This window comes from Macaca mulatta, chromosome 4 (genome assembly GCF_049350105.2).
Source record: "Macaca mulatta isolate MMU2019108-1 chromosome 4, T2T-MMU8v2.0, whole genome shotgun sequence".
Taxonomy (NCBI): Eukaryota; Metazoa; Chordata; class Mammalia; order Primates; family Cercopithecidae; genus Macaca; species Macaca mulatta.
This window is the reverse complement of record NC_133409.1, coordinates 84983850-85007260: the sequence shown is the minus strand read 5'-3', so window position 1 is coordinate 85007260 and position 23411 is coordinate 84983850. Positions and strand designations below refer to the sequence as shown.

At 38.8% G+C, this 23411-nt stretch overlaps 1 protein-coding gene and 1 pseudogene across 4 annotated transcripts in view; one reads left to right on the top strand and one right to left on the bottom strand.

Annotated features, from left to right (window-relative positions):
• Window positions 1-11854, bottom strand: part of ASCC3 (activating signal cointegrator 1 complex subunit 3) — a 372277-nt gene extending 360423 nt beyond the window's left edge. For 2 of the 4 annotated variants that reach the window (XM_078001240.1, XM_078001241.1), the window contains exons 1-2: window positions 11594-11854; window positions 1300-1426 (exon numbers count right to left, since the gene is read on the bottom strand). The gene's annotated coding sequence lies outside the window, so the exon portion shown is untranslated. The remainder of the gene's footprint in view (window positions 1-1299; window positions 1427-11593) is intronic. The other 2 variants (XM_015136988.3, XM_015136994.3) reach the window with 1 other exon arrangement.
• Window positions 11855-20121: 8267 nt separating this feature from the next.
• On the top strand, window positions 20122-21042 carry LOC100429860 (MAPK-interacting and spindle-stabilizing protein-like pseudogene; annotated as a pseudogene).
• The last annotated feature ends 2369 nt before the right edge of the window (window positions 21043-23411 follow it).

Genomic DNA, 23411 nt, shown 5'->3' with positions numbered 1-23411 from the left:
ATGTCAATAATCATAATAAATACAAATTAAACTTACCTCTCAAAAGACTGACAGTATGAACTGCAAAACAACAAAGAAGTAAAACACTAGGGATACACCGAAAACATAGGAAAGGAAAGGCTGAAAGTTAAGGGATAGGATAAGATCTTCCTGCAAATAACCAAACGTAGCTGGTGGCTATATCAAAAATATCAGATCAGACAAAATTGGCTTCAAAACAACAGGTGTTCGGGAGGAATTAAAAAAAAACTCTCTACATAATAAGATAAAGCTCACTAAGAAGACTTAAAAGTTTTGAATTTGTATGCACTGCTAGGATAGTCTCAAAATAAAACAAATAGACCTCAAGGAGAAAGTGACAAGTCTAACATCAAAGTAAAAGTTTAAAGACCTCAATTATTGACAAGTCAAGCCAACCTTCCCTCCAAAATAAAAAATCAATAAAGATATAGAGAACCTGAAGAGTACAATTACTAAGTCTGATTTAATGAACAAATACAGAAACCTGAACTTGATTTTTAAAAATGCATATTCTTCTGAAGTACACTTGAACAGTTTCAAAAATCGTCTAGGTATACTCAGCCATAAAGCAAGTCTCAACAAATTACAAAGAATAAGTGTCATATAAGTCAGAAGTTAGTAAACTTTTATGCAAAAAGAGAGTAGTAAAAAATTTAGGTTTAGGCCAGGTGTGGTGGCTCATGCCTAATCCCCCCACTTTGGGAGGCCGAGGCGGGCAGATCAGCTGAGGTCAAGAGTTTAAGACCAACCTGGCCAACATGGCAAAACCCCATCTCTATAAAAATACAAAAATTAGTCAGGTGTGGTGGCAGGCGCCTGTAATCCCAGCTACTCAGGAGGCTGACACATGAGAATTGCTTGAACCTGGGAGGCAGAGGTAGCAGAGAGCCGAGATGGCGCCAGTGCACTCCAGCCAGGGTGATAGAGTGAGAATCCATCTCAAAAAAAACAAAAAAAAAATTAGGTTTAGCAAGCCACATGCAGTCTCTGCCATATATTCTTTTCTTTTTTAAAAAATGACACTTTAGAAGTGTAAAACCCATTCTGGGGCTCAGGGTGACCAAATCTGTTTACTGATCCCTGATAAGAGGTCACATTCTTTGAGCAAAATAGTTAAGATTACAAATCAAAAACAAAAAAATGAGGTATTAAAAACAAACATGATTGCACTACAGATCAGTAAAGAACTGGTATGAGGACAGCTGGGGAAAAAAACAGTTGGACTCTCTACATCACACTGGAAAATTTTAAACAGAGAAGTCAAATGATCCAACTTACAAATAAACTTCCAAGTTAGCTGACTTCAGATTTCAACTACCTGTTGGGAGTGAATTCAGGAAAGCATGGAAATAAGATGATTCAGGGAATCACATCTGGATTTTTCTCACACTAGATAACATACTTCCTGGAGCATGTGGAAGAAAAAAATGAAAGCAAGAGTCAGTGGACAGTACAGAGCAGAGATTCTCAAATTTTATTATATAGTGAAACTACCTGGAGGGCTTCTTGAAAAACAAACTGGCTGAGCCCTACCACCTTACTCCCTTCACCCCAATATTCCAATTCAGCAGATCAGATGGCACTGAGATGAGGTTTGAGAATTTACATTTCCAGCAAGTTTGCAGATGATGCAGCAGGTCAAGGATCGTAGTTGAGAACCACTGTCTTAGAGATGATGTCTTTTCTTCTTTTTTTTTTTCTTTTGAGACGGAGTCTCGCTTTGTCGCCAAGGCTGGAGTAAAGTGGCATGATCTCGGCTCACTGCAACCTCTACCTCCCAGATTCAAGCAATTCTCCTGCCTCAGCCTCCCGAGTAGCTGGGATTACAGGCGTGCGCCACCATGCCTGGCTAATTTTGGTATTTTTAGCAGAGATGGGGCTTCCATGTTGGTCAGGCTGGCTTCAAACTCCTGACCTCGTGATCCACCCGCCTCGACCTCCTAAAGTGCTAGGATTACAGGTGTGAGCCACCATGCCCAGCCAATGTCTTTTATTCTTAAATCACCATTTAATTTTGTCTCAAGCCAATAATGGCCAAGGGAGAAATTCATCTATTAAGAAATCCAGCCAGGAAATCAAGCCGGGTGGATCGCTTGAGGCCAGGAGTTTGAGACCAGCCTGGTTAACATAGTGAGACCTCCAACTCTACAAAAAAAATTTTAAAAGCCAGGCAAGTGACATGCGCCTGTAGTCCCAGCTACTCAGGAGGCTGAGGTGGGAGAATTGCTTGAGCCTGGAAGGTCAAGGCTGCAGTGAGCCATGATCGTGCCACCGCACTCAGCCTGGGTGACAGAAATCCATGGCCTGAATTCAGTGCATAGCCTGGTTCCTACCAGCCTTTCTCAACTGGGGTCTGTAAGAGAATACAAGTCTCTTAATGAAAGTAACTTGACTTTTTCTCAGTTCTCCCAAGAATTATACAGAGTATGTATGTACGTTGTACATGTCATCCATAGAGAGGAAGTAAGGTATACAATGGATACCAAAGCATTGGGGTTTTAATTTTCTACCCACACTGAGACACTGCAAAAATGTATTCAAGATGACTAAATTTAGTCAAGTCTTTAAAGAAAGGCCCTGATAGTAAACTAAACATACTCTGCCTCAGAACCTACCTTTTACCACACAAGTTAGTGCTTTCAAAATGTAGCATCAGAACAAGAAACATGATGTATTAATACTGTGCCTCAGGCATGGTATTACAAATTAATGGGGTACTTGGGACCACTACTTTCACCATTTTTATATACATCACAGTAATGTCCTGAATCCTCTGTGCCTTTCTTTTTTAAAAAAAGTAGAAAGCGGGACTCCATTTTTATTCTAACTCACAAACCTAGCAAATCCTAACAAGATAATACACTCAACCTCTAAGAAGAGATCTAATATTAGGATTCGGTAATGAGGTCACATTGTTACAACTACAGTAACTGAAAACTTTAAAGCTCCCTGAGATCTGAGTAGAAAAACCAAGGGGGGATCATGGCAGACAGGAGGCAGGACTAGACTGCAGCTCCCACTCTTGACAGAGCAGTGTGTGGAGTCTTGCATCGTAAACTCTTGCTCCAGAGCGACAGCAGGAATAAATCAGGAAAGCCAAGAGAACCCACAGACCTTCTGAAGAAAGCAGATTGCTCCTGCAGGACCCAGGATACACTCCAAATACTGTGCTGGCATCCATGACTGAGACCCACAGATGGTTTACATCACAGGACTCTGTGCAGACAACCCCCAGTACCAGCCCAAAGCCTGGTAGACCTGCCGAGTGGCTAAATCCAGAAGAGAGATAACAATCATTACAGCTTGGCTCTCAGGAAGCCACATCCCTAGGAAAAGGGGGATAATACTACATCAAGGGAACACCCTGTGGGACAAAATAATCTGAACAGCAGCCTTGAGTCCTATACCTTCCCTCTGATAGACCCTACCCAAATGAGAAGAACCAGAAAATGAACACTGGTAATATGACAAAACATGGTTCTTTAACAGTCCCCCCCCCCAAAAAAAATCACACTAGCTCACCAACAATGGATCCAAACCAAGAAGAAATCCCTGATTTACCTGAAAAAGAATTCAGAAGGTGAGTTATTAAGCTAATCAAGGAGGCATCAGAGAAAGGCAAAGCCCAATTTATAGAAAAAAAAAAAAAAAAAGAAACAAGAAATGAAGGGAGAAATCTTCAGTGATATAGACAGCATAAATAAGAAACAAAGCTTCAGGAAACAATGGATACATTTATAGAAATGCAAAATGCTCTGGAAAGTCTCAGCAACAGAACTGAACATGCAGATCTTCAGAGCTCAAAGACAAGGTTTTGTAATTAACCCAATCCAACAAAGGCAAATAAAAAAGAATAAGAAAATATGAACAAATCCCCCAAGAGGTATGGGATTACATTAAATTACCAAACCTAAGAATAATCAGCGTTCCTGAGGAAGAAGAGAAATCTAAAAGTCTGGAAAACATATTTGGGGGAATAATCGAAGAAAATTTCCCCAGCCTTGCTAGAGACCTAGACATCCAAATACAAGAAGCTCAAAGAACACCTGGGAAATGCATCACAAAAAGATCATCGCCGGCCGGGCGCGGTGGCTCAAGCCTGTAATCCCAGCCCTTTGGGAGGCCGAGACGGGTGAATCACGAGGTCAGGAGATCGAGACCATCCTGGTTAATACGGTGAAACCCTGTCTCTACTAAAAATACAAAAAACTAGCCGAGCGAGGTGGCGGGCGCCTGTAGTCCCAGCTACTTGGGAGGCTGAGGCAGGAGAATGGCGTGAACCCGGGAGGCGGAGCTTGCAGTGAGCTGAGATCCGGCCACTGCACTCCAGCCTGGGTGACAGAGCGAGACTCCGTCTCAAAAAAAAAAAAAAAAAAAAAGATCATCGCCTAGGCATACTGTCATCAGGTTATCTAAAGTTAAGATGAAGGAAAGAATCTTATGAGCTGTGAGGCAAAAGCACCAGGTAACCTATAAAGGAAAACCTATCACATTAACGGCAGATTTCTCAGCGGAAACCCTACAAGCTAGAAGGGACTGGAGCCCTATCTTCAGCCTCCTTAAACAAAACAATTATCAGCCAAGAATTTTGTATCCAGCAAAACTAAGCTTCGTAAACGAAGGGAAGGTACAGTCTTTTTCAAGCAAACAAATGCTGAGAACTTGCCACTACCAAGCCAGCACTACAAAAACTGCTAAAAAGAGCTCTAAATCTTGAAACAAATCCTGGAAACACATCAAATAAAGCTCCCGGAGATCTTCTCAAAATAATCAGCATGAATTATGCTTGTCAAGGGAATGAAGCAAAGCACATTACCAGATTTGCTATTTTTATTTGATGTGTTTTCTTCCCGAGGTTGAATGACCAACACTAAAAATGTAACAGTTCATTAGCTCATTGTTACCTATAAACCATTCATACACAAATATTTGAGTTTCTCCTATCTACTAGGATCTGGGCTAGGCACTGGATGTTAATAAAGTTTACAGTTCCTCAAAACACATTGTATTTTGTACCAGGAAAAAGATTCCCTGTAAGTTGTATTTGAAATGTATAAAGGTCAAATTCAGAAAACAAATTTTAAATCTTATGTTATTCATTTACTCAGCAAATATGTATAGATCACCCACCATATATTAGATATTTTATGAGGCTCTAGAGATTAAAAAAAGAAAAACATTTTGATATGATTGCACTTGCCCTCAATGATGAGTTTACAGTATGGTTAGGAAGAAAGAAAAATAGTTGCAATAATTATGCAGCTATAACTGTAGGAAGACAGGGAAGGAGCATCTAAAGGGGTAGGAGGGCACTAGATATAAAGGAAGGAAGCTGAGCTTGAGCTGAGACTTAAAGGACCTAGACAAGGTTATTACAAGGGGTAAACTATGAGGGGGAAAGCCAAAATAACAGACTCAATTACTTTTAAAACCCCTACAGAATGTGCATTTGGAAACTGATGAAATAAGACCTAAAGATGTAAGCAGAGACCAAACAACATGTCTCAAATTAAGCACTTTTCATTCTGATAATCAGAATCACTGAAAAAATATTAACATGTTATAGAAAAATTACTCAGATTTACATGTGGTGAACTGTCAAGGTGGGGTCAAACAGGACATAGACAAACCAGTTGGAAAGGTTTTCAATAAACCAAGTGAAAGATAAAGAGGATAGAATTAAGCCAGGGAAATGCATAAAAGGATGGATTTAGGAGATCAGTATACTTGGAAGACAGAATCAATGTGGAATAGGATTTAAAGAAGGAGAAAGCAGCAGGACACTCAAATTTCTGGCTTAGGAAATGCTGAAGAGTGGAGGACTCTATTATGTATAGAGGGCATCAGGAAGAGGAATGATAATTCTGTTTTGGAAAACTTTAATTATGGGCTATCAAGTGGGATATATGGTTTTGGATTTCGTATCAGAGGTCTGGGCTGGAAATCCAGAATTTCATGTTATCACTTCATCACAGTTAAAACCATGGATGAACATAATATTCGTTTAAGTCAAATATACATAAGCCCATGGACCCTCTTCCTAAGAAAACAGACATACATACATATAAACAACATTTTATACTCCATTTCAAAAGCTGCATGAATGCCCATTAATGCACTCTACTCCTAAAGGCCTCTTGGAAGTAGACAGTAGAGAATTAAGAACAGAGTTCTAAGAAAGTGATCCACAAATTGGTAGTCATATGGAAAGAGTGATATGACAAGAGAAAAGAAAGTTTCAAATGACATGATACAGTCCACTGTACTCAGCAACTCTGAGGTCCCAGATGACTAGCACACCTAGTTTCCAAAAATGGTAGAAGGTAAATCTCAGTGAATTAAAGGATAAATGCAAAGGGAGAAAATGGGGGAGAAAAAAAAAGAAAAAAAAATCTACAAATTGGTATATGCTATTCTTTCAAGAAATTAAGAAAGAAAAGGAGAAAAAGTAAGAAATACTGAAATAGTGTGGTTTAAGAGTTTCTGAAAATACAGGATAGAGTTGATCATGATTCTGTCATAATCAGGGGAGAACAAAGACAGAAGGAAAAGTTCAGCAATCAGGAGAAAGACCATGACTGATGGAGTTAGGGTCTCTGAGAATACAGGCGAGAATGACAACAGAAGCACAGGTCTAGAGAGACTTGGATAGATAAGTATGGAAGGAAAGATGAGTGGAAGTGAATATAGTTATAACATGGTTAAGCAGAGGGTGAAGGAGGAGAGAAAAACAGGGTAAAAGGGAGTTCCACCAAAATGACTCCTATTTTATTTGAGATATGCTGAGACTGTTCAAACAGGTGATGAGATGGGATTTTTTCTATTACAGAGGCAAAAGTCTGAACTTACCACCCACAATAACAGAAGAAATATTTTTCAGGTAGCAATGAATGTTCAGCTCATACTGCAAACAAAAGGTGGCAATAATCTGGCATAGGAACAAAGGTTGGTGTGAACCAGGGTTAAGGTTTTATAACACAGGGGTTGTGGGACAATGAAGCCTAAATGATGAGGGTTGTTAAGTGCTTAACTTTAGGCCTAGATGAAAGGAAAAGATGTTCAACTAGGAGGTCTTAAAGACAAATCATACCATTCATAGTTAAAATTTCTGGTAAGATCACAGTGAATAAGTATTAAGAAAAACTGGCCTGCATATCAATGTTTACCTTACTAATTTTTACTCCACATTTAATATGGTCCACTAAATGATAAATACATAAATGAAAAATTCTGTTAATAATAAATACTTAATGCCCCATAACAAATATAATTTCTAAAGGATTGAAACCCTAAAAGCCTATTTTTGTTAGTTAGAAGTACTGGCTGTGGCTATCTGAACAAATCTTTAAATTGTTAATTAAACGAAAGTACAGATAAAAAGAAAGTCTTGAAAATGTAACTGCCCTTTTTTACATTCCAAATAAGGAGAAAACTAATCTAATGGTAGCATATTTCCTTTTGGGAGATGATATTAACCAATAATTAGTGAGCTAGAATCCCAATACACACTATTCTGAAGTACTACATATAAAAATTGTAACATTTATTCTTCTTAAACCAAACCTGTGTTTCTTAACTCTAAATGGTCTAATTGCTTGATAGCAACTTTAGGAAAATACAGTTACTGTATTTTTTCATTATAAACAAATGAGAAAATCTCCAAAACAGTCAAACTATATTTCCTAATAAGTTCAGTCAACAATTAGTTACTGACAATTATGGATACTAGGGAATTATTAAAGGGACAAAAATAGTCAAAGTGATACAGTGCAGATTAAGGGATAAAACCACTGACATGAAGGAGCAGGTTATAAATGGAGTAAAATTAGAATTTAAGATTTCAATACTTAAAATACAATCTTGTACCCACAAACCAACACCTTGAAAAAATGAACAGTGAATAAAGATTAAATAAACAGTGAATAAGAATATTTATATTTTTAAAAAATTAAGTTGTGATATTGTTAATATTAGCAAGATCAGAACTCAGAAAATAGCCACCATCGACACATATATACAATCCTCCATTATGCCGTTTCAAAAGGGGTTGATTTTTCATGGTAAATCCTAAAGATAATTTTAACCTTTTATCTCTTACTTGTATTAAACCTTATTACCATCAATTGGTTCATACAGCAGAGTCTAAGCACATTTTACTTTCTTTAATCTACCAAACACTGTAGGCCAAGAAAAGGAAGGTAGAGTCAGACAAAAACAATAATTACTAGAGATTCTGCTTACATTTCAGGTATTGAATACCTGCTCTAGAGTGAACGGCGGATGGGCAACAAGAATCTTGCTCTTTCAGTCTGTTTTAATCACCACATGCATCTCAAAATGTGAGCATCTTGCTGCATTGCATGACTCTAGTTTTTAATACTTTTTCTCTTTTTTTAAAAAACATACAAGGTGGTGACCAAACACAGACCAACTTTTTCACTGGGAGTTCATCTAAAGAAACTGTGATACATTCCAAGTCAGTATGAAAAACACAGCTGTGTAGGACGTGCTGAGAGACAGCATGTTATGCCAACCTGATGTCCTCTTAAGGGATTCTCAAAGGTAATCTTCGCTATTCACAGTTTCCACCTAACAAGTTCACTTTAGATGCTAACTCATTCTTAAGCAAGAAGCAATTGCTCTTGAATAGTTCCCAATCAAGTTAGGAAACACATCTGAAGCACGTAGAATAGAGAAAGCATGACCAAAATAATAAAATACATAAACACTTTTCACACAATACAAAATATAAAATAGTTAAAAACAAAATTTAAAACAAAATGGGGCTCTTATTCTCTAACTTATCCTCTAACTAGGTTTCCCACCCAAAGGTGGGGGAAAAAAAATCCTGGACAGGCTTATAACTATAAAGCAGATTAGCCTTTATATTCAGAATATTCCCCCCAAAGTTGTGTTAATTTTACTTTTAGCACAGGATAAGGAAGGCTTTTCCTTTAAATGTCCCTGGGAAAACAAAAAAATATTTTAGCACCAGATAAGGCAAGCATAGTCAAAAATTCCAGAACATCCCACAAAGATGAAACAAGCACACCCATTACTCTCAAGAAAACATGGAACAGACCCAGCACATATTAGGCAGTATATATTACAACTCTTCGCACAAAAGAAAAGGTCCAGTGGAAAAGGGCCTAGCACAGATTATGTCTGAAAGACAAATTCTCATTCCACCCTAATCCATAAGCCTCTGGAAGGCAGACTCAAGGAATTTACACCTGCCCTCTTGTGAGAGTGGAAAAAACTCAAATTGTTTTTCCTCTGCTCTCACACCACAATTATCAACACAGAAGATGTCTGTGGCAAAATGTGTATGAGTTTCTCCCTACGCACCAAGCAAGCAATCATTTCTGCAGCAGACATTAGATAGGTGTTCTCTAATTCATTTCTGACACTATCTAGAGATACTGTCATATCCCACAGAATGAAGGCCCAGTCCCACAAGACTGCCCACCACTTCTGATGCCAATTACAAGTTCCAGACTTTTTTATCTGTACTTCTGACTGGCCAGCTATAAATTGGGGATTACATGACCCTCTCCTTGGGTTCGGTTAATTTGCTAGAGTGGTTCACAGAACTCAGGGAAACACGTTTACCAACTTATTATAAAGGATATTACAAAGGATACAGATGAAGAGATACATAGGATAGGGTAATTTATAAGGGAAGGGAATTTCCATGCAGAACTTCCAAGTACTTCCTAGGCATACCACCTCAAGGACTCTCCACATGTTCAGCTTTCAGAAGCTCTCTGAACCCTGTCATTTTGAGTTTTTATGGAGGCTTCACTACATAGGCATAATTGATTAAACCCTTTGGCCACTGGTGATCAACTTAATCTTCAGCCCCTCTCTCACCTCCCTAAGCAGTTAGGGGGTAGGGATGAAAGTCCCAACCTTCTAATAATTCCTTGATCTTTCTGGTAACCAGCTCCCATCCTGAAGCTACTAGGGGCAGCCAGCTAGCAAAGACAAAATTCTTAGTCTATTTATTAGCACACAAAAAGGCAAAATGGGGCCTGTAATCCCAGCACTTTGGGAGGCCGATACAGGGAGATTGCTTGAGCCCAGGCGTTCCAGAGATACACAGGAGATCAATCAGACCAATGTGAAGACTGGAAAGCAACTGATTTCTATCTCAAAAGAAAAAGCTTTTTATTTATTTATTTTGAGGTAGAAACTGAGGTAGAACTGTTAACTTTATATTTAAACCAGCTGTGCAAAAGAAAAACTTACTCTTCTGAACTGGCAAACCACTGGTACATATACTATCTTTTTGATCAAAGGCAATATCAAATCATGCTGTTAAAGCAAGATCATCTGCTCCTCTTTCAATGCCAGTTATATATATACATTGACAATAACTTTTTCTTTTAAAAGCTTTGGTTTGGTCAACTACACATCCATGGTATGAGAAAGAACCCTAGTCAAGATTCTCTCTTTAAGGAGGCTGCTGGATTATAGAAAGTTCATGAGCACAGAGATTGTCTCTCTCTTGCTCTCCTAGGTCTGGCCCAGCGTTTGACACATAGGAAGACTTGAATGAATGAATGAATGACAAAAAACTGTTAAGGAGGGATCAAGAAAGCTGAACCCATGAAAAATTAATTTACTCATATAAGTAAGATTATTTAGCCTAAGCTTAACAGCATCTTTAAGGATCATTTTTCTCATGCAAAACTGTTATAACCACCATTAAACAAAAGAGACGACAAAAACTGGAGCACGATCCATGGTAAAACCAAAAGCTGAATTCTCAACTTTTGAGAACTCTGAGAATCAGAAAAAGGATTTCAATCTATGAAACATAAAATCTGGTGAGGAGAAAATGGCTATCAGTCTAACCTAACTTAGGGAAAGAAAGAAAACGTAACTATGAGTTTGAATGCACAAGTGACAACACATCTAACTTTTACCAAACCCTAGAATTATGCTTCTTTTAAACCAAAGAATAGCAAATACCATTAGCACACTGCATTCCACGGATAATTTATGATAAGAAACCTATTTGAAATAACTGCCCATTACTCACAAAACCTCCCTAGCACCCACATACACATTTATTTATTTCAAAATGACATTCTAGGCTCCTTGATTGCGAAATTCACCCACAATCCACCACGGTCAGCTACCTATTTACTTTTCAGTGTGTTGGAGGAAAAATACGAGGAAGATTTCTTTCTCAAAATCTACGTGAAAAAAAAACTTAGTTACCAAGGCTTTGTAACAGAAAAAAAGAAAGAAAACAAATTACCCATGCATGGGACAGGAAAAAACACCTCATCTGGTCACGTTGTGGCTTAATACCTAGACAATACGTGGCTTAGGTTAAGTTTTCTATCCCCTATCCCACCTACAAACTCTAGGAATGGGCGGTATTGTTGCGAGACCCCGGACTCGACCTCAAACCACCGAAAAGGATGACAGGTCTGGACTTGCCCCGGAGGTAGGAAGAGAATCTCTCGGCGGGTCGCGTAGCCAGCCCCGCCGTCCCCGCCTCCAGTCAGCTCCCCTGGCCGCGGCGACCCTTCTCGTCCTCCCACCTCCACCTCCTCACCTCTCGGCCCGGCTCACGCGTTTCCCTTCACTCTGTCAGCTCCTGCCACCGCGCCTCCTTCCCTTTCGGTTTTACTTTAACTTCCCACGCCGGGTGAGGTGCTGAGGGCAGGGCCAAAGATGCGGGCGGGCAGCTGTACCGCCGCGCCCTGTCAGCCCTCCACGCCGCGCTTGCCGGGGTCGCGCCCAGTCACAGGGAACTGCGTGCGAGGATCATCAGCCAGACAGACAGACCCACGGACCCGGCGAGGAGGGACAGAGTGGAGCGCGCGCCGGCCTACACGTCACCGCCCCGCTGCAGCGCCAACGTCGGCACGTCGACTCGTCGACTCCGGGCCCTCCGCCCCGCCCGCGTGCGCGCGTCGCCCCGCCTCCCGCCTCCAGCCTCTAGTCGGCTGGGCTCGGAGGAGCAGATGCGGAAGGTCCCGGCGGCGGCGAGGATGAGTCGCCAGGCCCAGGCGGGAGCGGCCCTGAACGGTGTGCTTTACCCTGGTTGCTCGCGCCGGGCCAGGCCTGCCATCTCGACCTCTCTGTGAGTTTTTCCCCTGCATTTACTTCAGGCTGCCGCCCTTCTCCATAAGGTAAATATGTGGAGGAAATAATTCCTATTAAAGGTAAAGGAAAAGAGAGCAATTTGAATGAAGAAACAGGTAGTTGCTATCGTCGTCTTCAGCCGAAGCTCTCTGGCTACTGGAAGTATACATGGTTCTCTGGTGTCAAGGCCTGTTTTCCATAAGCTTTCTGGATTCTCAGCTTAGTTCCCTCAAAGTGATCTCTGCAAGTCGGTCCTTGGGTCAGAAGACCTCCTCCAAAAACAGAAAGCCCGAAGATTCCCTAACTCGATTGAAAAGATAGGAAGATACGAAGAAAAACTAACCTAAAGAACTATGTGGTTTATCTGCAAAGAGTTCTAGACTAAAAGCCAACAATGCAACGATAGTATGAGTGAATGTGTTTCTTGTGGCTCTCCTCTGCCATTCCCGCTTCCTCATAAGGTAATGTGCCCCGATGCCTGGTAGAACTGTTTTGTAGAGGCAGCCAATAGTGATCCAGTTATTCTCTTTAATGGTCAGACCACCTCTGAAGTGCTGTGTTCAGCATTTGAAGAAGACCTCAATCAAGATGGCATTCTATCAGGGAAGAGCAAAATGATGAAGAGAACTCAAAAACAGGGCAAGTGAAGAAGTATTGATTAAACCTTCCAGGACTCAGTTAGAAGAGTGAAAACTACTGGACTCTCTCCAAATATGAAGTGACCTGTCATGTGAAGTTGATTTGTTTCATGTGATGCAAACTTCAGGGAACAGATTTAAGATCCTGAAAAGAAGATGCCCTTGTAGCACGACCCAAAAAGAATTTCCTACCTTAGCATGTGTGAATACTTCAACAACAGAATTTTGCTTCAGGGAGATTCTGAAGCTCACTTAATAGGGACTTGGTACAGGGGAGCCACACATCAACAGAAGAATTTGTTGATGGCTTTGTTAAAGGTATTTCCAATCTTGAGATTGCATGTGTCTTTGGTCCTGGACTTCATAGAATTTACAAGTTAGTTCATGAGAGAAGACAAACGCATCACAAAAATAAATAATGCAAGGAGGCCACTTGATAATGAGAGGTGCTGATAAGTGCTAGGAATTCACATGGCAGATTATTCTCATCACAGTTCCAGAGGCTTAAGGGAGAAGAGAAGAATCGAAAATACACTACCTAGAACTGCGCTATCCATTAGGGTAGCCACCAGCTAAATATGTCTGTTGACATTTGAAATGTGGCTTGTCCAAATTGAGACATGCAATGAGTTCAAAATGTACACCAGATTTCAAAGACTTAGAAAAGAAATGTAAAATATTGTAATTCTTACGTCAATTACGTGTTGAAATTATATATAATGGATCAAATAAAATATGTTAAAATTAATTTCAACTTTATTTTTACTTTTTATGTGACTTCTAGAAAATTTTAAATTACATAGGTGGGCTTGCATCATATTTCTATTAAATAGTCCTAGCCTGGAAGGAAATTCAGTTAGCCCTCTGTATCCATGACTTCTGTATATGTCTCAACCAACTTTGGAACAAAAACAATTAGAAAATAAAAAAGAAGAAGAATGGTTATGTCTGCACTGAACATGCATAGACTCTTTTTTTCTTGTCATTATTTCCTAAACAATATGGGTATAACAACTGTTTACATAGCACTTCCCATTATATTAGATATTATAAGTAACCTAGACATGGTTTAAAGTATATGGGACAATGTGCATGGGTTATATGTAAATACTATGCCATTTTGTATAAGGACTTGAGCATCCTGGGGTTTTGGTATGTGGGAGTGTCCTGGAACCAATTCCCTGTGGACACTGAGGCATGGCCTTACTTCACTGAACTCTTAAGAACTATTTTTGTCCTCTTTATAGTCCCCGGGGTTTCCTCAGTTTTTTTTTTTTCAAGAGATGAAGTGCACTGGCTATTCACAAGCACGATCATTGTGCACAACAGCCCTGAACTCCTGGGCTCAATGATTCTTCTGCTTCACCCTCCCAGGCAGCTAGGACTACAGGTACATGCCATCAAGCTCAGCTTCCCCAAATGTTAGTGGAAAGACAGCCTAAGGAGAATGGGCCCTGATGACAAAGAGACTGTCCAGAAAGTATGCCATGAGCAAAGCCAAGAAACAAGACTATAACTGCATTCTAGATAATGAGTAACCTATTTATCTGTAATGGAACATTGTTAATAGAAGCTAGTGACAAAGCTAAAATGTAAACAAACTATAAGGAGACACAATTTTAAATTTAAAGAATTGAGTATAATAGGCAGGCAGTGTTTGGCGGTCACAAAATGGAATTGGGAGATTATTTTGGCAATATTGGGTAGGGTGGGTTGAAAGTAGTGCATGGCTGGGAAACCAATTAAAACTCATTGCAGTGGGCTAGGCGCGCTGGCTCACACCTGTAATCCCAGTGCTTTGGGAAGCTGAGGCAGGAGGATCACTTAAAGCCAGAAGTTCAAAAGCAGCCTGGGCAACGTAGGAAGACCCCCATCTCTACAAAAAATAGAAAAAAAAAAATAGCCAGACTTGATGGTACACACCTGTAGTCTTAGTTACTAAGGAGACTGAATTGGGAGGCTCTCTTGAGGCCAGGAGTTTGAGGCTACAGTGAGCTATGATCATGCCATTTAGCTCAAGCCTGGGCAACAGAGCAAGACCCCATCTCTAATTGAAAAACGAAACAAAACTCCACATTTCATTTATAAATGTATCATATGGCTGGGTGTGGTGGCTCACAGCTGTAATCCCAGCACTTTGGGAGACTGAAGCAGGTGAATTGCTTGAGCCCAGGAGTTTGAGACTAGCCTGTGCAACATGACAAAACCCTTTCTCTACAAAAAAAAAAAAAAAAAATTATATATATATATATACACACACACATATGTATATATATATATATATATATATATATATATATATATATATATATATATGAAAACTAGCTGGGTGTGGTGGCATGCACCTGTAGTCCCAGCTGCTCAGGAGGCTAAGGCAGGAGGATCACTTGAGCTGGGAGGTCGAGGCTATAGTGAGCCATGATCACACCCCTGTACTGTAGCCTAGGTAACAGAGTGAAACACTGTCTTAAAAAAAAAAAAAAAAAAAGTATCATACCAAAAAAAGGCTCAATATTGGATTGATTTAAATTAAATTGTAATACATCTCTAAATTTCAAGGCATTAAAAAAGCATAATGTGAATCTGTATTGCTTGATATGGTAATATGTCTAAGATGTACAGTTGAATGAAATAGCTTGCAACACAATCTATACATAATATGAACACATTTAGGTAAAATTATATAAGTTTGTGTGTGTTTTATGTATATGTGTAACATGATCATTCTGCAAAGAGTGCCTTTAGTTATCTCAAAATTGTCTCAAGAACAGAAAATTTCAAGGTGGAAGTGTTTCCAAGCTATTTTTTGTAGCTCAACAAAATTATTCACGCTTTTGACTTTTTTCATTTCTATGTTTCATTATCTTTAGTATGTTAGCCTTTCATTCTCAGACTTGTCACTTCGTGGGTTGAGGGGATGGGCTGCCAAGTTTCAGAACCATTTCCAGCCCATCAGTCTCTGGGTACCTCCTTCAGGATGTGTGTCCACTAGGTCTGCCTAGCTCACCAGTGTGCCGTAGCCTCAGCTTCTAGGCCTTTCTTGTTGTATCTATTGTCAGTCAGTTCTTCCCTACCCTTTTTCACCCCACCTCATCCTGCAACACCGAGTCTTAATATTCCATCTTTACTGCACTCCAGTGCAGTTCCTTCTCTGAAGCTGATGCTTAACCTTTGGGGAATGCTGATTAATAAAAGACTCAATTCTAAAATGTTTTCCTACTCTTTTAAATAAGTGATATTAGAAAAGAAAAAAGTTAGATTACTACCATGGCAGACACTGTTGTTTGCTTCCTCAACCACCATTTCTTCCCTCTTTCTTAACTAATGAGGTGATTTTTTTAAAGTACCAAACAACTCAAAAAATGTGAGCTTCTCCCAAAGTAATTTCATTTCCCTTTGAATAAGAATGTTGTAGAGGTGGTCATGTGGCAAAGGGACAATCAGCTTTGGAGAATCCTGCACTATGTTTTACCCAGGTTTCAAAATATATGCTTACAATATATAAACGATTTTCTTGAATTACTGTTCAAGATGGTGAACTCAGCATATCATTTGCCTACTATCCTTTCCTACACAGTTCAGAAATAAAAATGAAGAAACAGAAAAAATGAAGAATAAGTAAAGGAGTAAAGACGATGTGTGCCTGTATGCATGCACTTATGTGAGTAGAAAAAAGTAGATGATGTCAAGAAAAGCAAATGAAATTTCAAAAATATCTTGGGATACAAAGCAAATAGTAGTGATTTGACCAAAACCATAGCCTAAAAAATATAGTGGAGAAGCTACACAGGATAGGACAGAAGTAAGAATAAGGGCTGAAAATGGGGATAAAATATGGCACAATTGAATCTATCACCACACACATTTCCCTTTCTCATCCATATACACTGAGAGGAAGCAAAAGATACTAATATCTGCATCCAGATAAAAACAAAGACCAAAAATGACCCCCCAAATCTTCTCCAAATTAATTGAATAAATAGTACAGAAAAGTGAAAACTTTTAGGTTGATGACGCAGAGGAAAAACATTCTCATTCTAGCATTCAGGGCCAGCATCCTGAGAACAAGCTAATTGCTTACTCATCTAAAGTGAAACTTCATATTTGGCATTCCTGGCCCTGTCCTACCTAACCCAGCCACATATTCACAATTCCTACACAAGAGAGAGAGAGAACTGTCAGACCTCTTACCTACAAAAGGAAAAGGAAAACTGTATCAACTACCAATTATATATGTATACACACATATATATGAACAATGAAGAATTAACAGGCAAATAAGGAAAATGAGCATCATGAGAGAAAAATGCAAAGAAAAACATAGAAAAACTAACTCTAAAGAAGGCAAGGAAGCATAAATAAAAGATTTTAAAGGAGCACCCCAATTAATATGGAATTCAGAACATATTATAGCTACAAGATATGAACAAGATACTCTGAAAAAGGAGCAACGATAGAGCAAAAAGAGCTACCAGACATTAAAAATATGTTAACTTAAAAACTCAAGAGAAGTACTGGAGATTAAATCAAAGAAGTCTTGTAAGAATATAGTATACATAGCAGAGAGAAAATAAGAAAGAAAACAAGAATGTCATGGAGAGCCAATCCAATAGGCTTAACATTCAACCAGTAGATGAGAAAGATTTAAAAAAAAAAAAAAAAAAAAAAAAAAGGCAGAGGGAGTGAGAAAAGTATAAGATTTTTTTAGAGCAAAGAAGAAAACTTTTCAGATTTGAGTAGACTTGGGGTATTGAAAAATAGATTTAAAAAGACTCATGCCTGGAAACATTATCATGTAATACCACAGATAAAAATTATGAGGAAGAATTCCCCAAAGTTCCTAAACACAAAAGACATATTATCAACAAAGGAATAGGGACAGGTGCTATCAGCATCACTGCATATCTGAAGATAATGACAGAATATTTCAAAATTGTAATTGTAGATGTTTTGCAGTCTACAAGTCTATACTCATTCAAATTATCAGTTAACTGTGAGAGTAAAATGAAGATATTTTCAGACTAACAAGGATGTAGAATATTTTTCTCCTGGGTGATCTTTTGGAAATTCACTAGGCCATATAATCCAACAAAATAAGGACAAAAATTTATGCTGATGCTAGAGAAAGGTAAGGACAAATCTCTGCAAGATGGCTGTGCAGCAGGTCTAGAGAGCAAGCAGTATACATTGGAGAAGAGCATGGAGGATTCAAGAAGTGAGGTCACATAAAAGAGAAAAAAAAAGAAGGAATTCAGTAGACTAGATGGTAAGACAGGAGATTTGAAAAACAAAAAAATGAAACTGTGGTGTATATATATATGATGGGATACTGCTCAGCCATATAAAGGAATGAATTAATGACATTCACAGCAACCTGGATGAAATTGAAGACTATTATTCTAAGTGAAGTCACTCAAGAATGGAAAACCAAACATCATATGTTCACAACTCGTAAGTAGGAGGTAAGCTATTAGGATGTAAAGGCATAAGAATGACACAGTGGACTTTGGGGACTCGGGGAAAGGGTGGGAAGTGGGTGAGGAATAAAAGACTACTAATTGGGTGGGGTATATACTGCTCAGGTGATGGGTGCACCAAAATCTCACACATCACCAGTAAAGAACTTACTCATGTAACCAAACACCACCTGTGCCCCAATAACCTATGAAAAGAAAAAAATTTAAAATAATGATAATCAAAATTTTAAAAAAGGAAAACAAAAAAATGAAGATATAGTAAATCAAATAGTGCCAGAATAAAAGGGAGGAAAGAGTAGTTCCTCAGAAGAACTTTTTAAAAAATATTACCATAAAAGGGTAAAAAACAGTACATATCCAGGAAAATTAGTACTGAGAGGAAGAAAGAGAGCCAATGAAGGAGAAAAAGAAAGAGTGGCTAAAGAGTTATGAGATAAACAGAGTATATTTAAAAATTTTTCTTCAAGTCACCCAGGTAATTACTGCTTCAAAGTTAAGGAGGGTGAAGATTGAGTAAATGTCTTTGGAAATATAAGTGATTGATGATTTGAAGCAATTTAGTAACATGGTAGGGATGGAATTAGATGTCAAGTGTAAGAGAGTAAATGAGAAGTGAGAAAGTGAAAACAGTGATGATAATTGTTTTTGTCTAATAAATGAATGAAAAAAGCAGGGCAATACATGGAGGAAATATCAAGGTCCAGAAAAAATCTTGTTATCTGCCTGATGTTTTTAGGATAGAAAGAAAAACAGATATAAATAGAAGGAAAGAACCTGTAAGAAGTGAGTCAAGTAAGGAAATAATAAGGTAAAGGCACACAAGGATATACTCAAGGCTGTGGGTGAAGCTATTAACCTTGGTAGAGAGAAGTTTTCCTGGGAGACAGGAGGGAAGAAGTAGGGGATGTTTGAAAATACATACAGGAAACATTTAATGTGTTGAAGAATGTATAACTTTACAAATTTTGAAGTGAATATGCACTATGAAAGCCATGTTTCTTTTGGTGTCCTTGAAATTATGAATTGTTCATTGCAAAAATATTTTAAACTACTTCCGATAAGGTAGTGAGATATTAAATTTTTATAAAATATTACAAAATTCAGACAAAATCCAATTTCAAGAATGCAGTCATAGATTAGGTTGTAAAAAGCAACACCATTCTCAGTCAATATAAACATATGAAATAAAAACTACAAGTCACAGTTGTCACTGGCAAATTTAACTTGGTGTCCAATTGGTTCCCTAAATGCCAGGTGATACCCCATGATAAATGTGGGTATGCCCATGAATATGTGTTAGTGTGTGTGCATGGGACTTGGAGAAAAGAAAATTGGAAGTAATTGGATTATTTGCTTGTATAAGAAAGTCAAGTCTAGTTTCAGATATTAAAGGCTAGATAAAAGTCATTAGTTTTGAAGCTAATTACTTCCAATTTTCTTTTCTCCATTTATCCTTAAAGCATTGTATGAAAAGGGAAGAATCATTCCTTGCCAACTGTTGCCTTCCTATCATTCCTCCAAGAGATAAGTTAGGATATTGGTAAGACTGTATTTAATGAGACCCCAAACCAACAACTTAATAGAGTTTTCTTCTCATATAATAGGTTAGTGATGGGTAATCCTGAAATCGTGTAGTTGCTTTCTCAATTTAGTAATCCCAGGACGAGAGTATGTTCTTGTCACTTTGCCATTTATAGAGTGTTGTTTTCATATAATAGTTCAAAATGGCCCACAGTCATGATCATATATATTTCAAGCAGCAGTCTAAAGGAAGAGGAGAAGAAAAGGACATACCTTTGGGAACATGAGTTGAAAGTACACCTATCGAAGAGGAGCCACGTGCTGCTGGTGTTGCAGCCACTGCTCTGGCTGCAGTCAGTCAGGCTGCGCCCACTTCTTCAGGGCCCAGTCCCTCGGACCCATCGCCCCTTCTAGACCCTACTGTGGTCTCGGATATTGCCGGGAGAATGTCTGATGAATTTTCTTTGGCAGATGCACTACCTGAGCACTCCCCTGCCAAAACCTCTGCTGTGAGCAATACAAAACCTGGCCAACCTCCTCAAGGCTGACCAGGCTCCAACCCTTGGAATAATCTGAGTGCTCCACCTTCGGTGCCATCTGGACTCCCACCAAGTGCAACACCCTCCACTGTGCCTTTTGGACCAGCATCAACAGGAATGTATCCCTCCGTGCCTCCCACCAGACCACGTCCAGGACCACCAGCACCCTTTCCTCCTTCTAGACCGTCATCCCCCCAACCTGGTGGTCCTTATCCAGCCCCAACTGTGCCAGGCTCTGGGGCCATATCCTACACCAAATATGTCCTTTCCAGAGCTACCCAGACCATGTGGTGCACCCACAGATCCAGATGCAGCTGGTCCTTTATGTCCATGGGGATCCATGTCTTCTGGACCTTGGGCGCCAGGAATGGGAGGGCAGTATTCTACCCCTAATATGCCATATCCATCTCCAGGGCCATATCCCGCTCCTCCTCCTCCCCAAGTCCCTGGGGCAGCATAACCTGTTCCATGGGGCACCGTTCCATCAGGAGCCTGGGGACCACCAGTACCATATCCTGCCCCTACAGAATAGTATCCCACACCAGGATGCTATCCTACTCCCAGTAATCCTTTCCAAGTGCCTTCAGGACCTTCTGGTGCTCCACTGATGCCTGGTGGCCCCCATTCTTACCACTGAGTTAACAATGGACGAAGAGATGACGCTTTGCTTTTTGAAGTACATATATATGCACATGAATGCATATATAAAAATTGCTGGTTTCACTATTAGAGGGCATTCATGAAAGACAAATCTTGTGCCTCTCAGAGAAGATAACTGCCTCTTGTACTTGGATGTGTAGTACATCATATGTACACAATCAGATAAAAGCGTAGAAGTAAATCATTCAGCTGTGATTTTTTATTTGGTTTTCATGGAAAGTTAAAGTATATTGAATAGCTCTTTGACAGAATTTGTTTAAACTATGAAACTACACGCTTAAAAATCTAAGATGTGGATTATTGTTAGAATCTGCAATTTCATTGACAAATTATTTCAAGTATTTTTCTATAATCACTTTCCCCTTCTAAATAAATAAACTTTGAGAATAACCCATCATAACCCAAAGAAATGATGCCTCAACATTTTGCACTGCTCTGTCGGACAAATTCAACTGGTCCTCTTGAGATCGTATTTTGGATATGCATTTTTAAACTGTCAGTAATTATTGTCAGATGTGGACTTCAATAGCCAGCCAGTGTTCATTTTTATCCTTGAGCTTTTAGTAAAAACTTCCTGGTTTTATTTTTAGGCATTGGGGCATACAGCACTAAAGTCTGCTATTTATGGAAACTAACTTTTTTGTTTTTAATCCAGGTCAACATGTATGTAAATTACATTTTTAGATAATTGATTTAAAAAAAAAAAAGGAAGTACACCTATCACTTGCAGTCACATTTTATTTACCAGACTTAAGTCACATGGTCACACTCAGTTGCAAGGAAAGCTAGAACATACAGTCCTCATTTTAGGCAACTATATACTCAGTTAAAAAGCTTGGGTTCTATTACTGTAAGAGATAAAGAGATACTTAGAGATGAATGTTTCACCCATAAAGCTTTTCCTCAGTTAAAGCAAACATACCGATATCAAGCAGATAAGGGTAGCCTCTCTTCAGTTCTTATAAGAACTGAACCTCAGGGAACAGAATGGAATGGAATGTAAATAATAACTTTTATCTCTTTCAAGCATATGAATATTTAGGTAGTAGAAGATGGTAAAATAAAATGCTGGATATTAATTATTTTTAAAATTAATGTTTCCCGAAACTTAAACTATTCTTAAGCAGTTTTATGATTAAGTGAAACTTTCATTCACTCTACCTACAACTAATTAAGCATATATCTCATAATCCACACTTTGCTAAGCATTGTGAAATATTCCGAAGAAAAATATGATATGATCTCTATTCTCAAGGAATTTACAAGAACTTACAGTTTGGGTAGAAAACAAATTTAACATTCACAAGGCTTTTCAAGAACAATTAGGTGCTGAGTTGTGTGATACTTCTTTTATGAATACAAAAGGAGGCCAAATTAAAGATAGGCCCCTGTTAGCTGCAGAAGATTAAAAGCCTGTGTGGAAAACTGAAATTTGAATTGATCATATAAATATAGGTAGAATTTATTTATAAAATCTTTCATATGTTAACTCTTAAAAGGTGTATTTGTAGGATTCATTCTAGAGAATAAAGATACTGAATGCAGAAGATTAAAAGCCTTTGTGGAAAACTGAAATTTGAATTGATCATATAAATATAGGTAGAATTTATTTATAAAATCTTTCATATGTAAACTCTTAAAAGGTGTATTTGTAGGATTCATTCTAGAGAATAAAGATACTGAAGTTTAAAATTCTAATTTGTTGCTGGTGATAGTTTAAAGGATACAAGTGGCTGATTCAGTATATAAGCCAGTTTCATTTCTGTGTTTTTGCTTTAGATTGTATCCACAAGTACCAGCGGAGTACCTGACACATAGTAGACACAAGTAAGTATTTGTTAAATAAGTTTCTTTTTATAATAGTGTTTCCTTTATTGTTTGACCAAGAACTTTTAAAAATTGAGCTATAGCTTTTTTAAACATTGAAGTGTTCCAAAGTATAGAAACCTTAAGTGAACAGTGCTATACACCACTTAATACAACTGATAGATGTAGGAGGAAGATAAGGGAGGGTCCCCGTTAGAAGCTCCCACTCGCCTGGGCTTGGGGAGGATGGGGTGTAGCCTCAGGAAATTCATGCCATTTGCAGGGGGCAGGAGCCTGGGCTCATCAGTTCCTGTGTGATGACCTGGGATTCAATCTGTGAGGTGGACGCCTGTTAACAGGAACCCCTCTCGCTTTGCAAAGTATTTTTTTCCTTGTTGCCCAGTAAATTCCATTCCCTCTCACCCTGCAAAGTGTCTGCATGCCTAACTTTTCCTGGTCATGTGGCAAGAACCTGGTTTTTTTCCTACAACATTTTGGCACCCAGAACTTGGGACCTGAAGAAGCGTGAGTGAAATGTGGACCGAAAACCTCTCACTTTCATTTCTAAGTATTTTGTTCCTATGACATTTTTCTTCTTTTTTTTGAGGACAGTAACAGCACCTATCTTTTCGTTTACAATATGG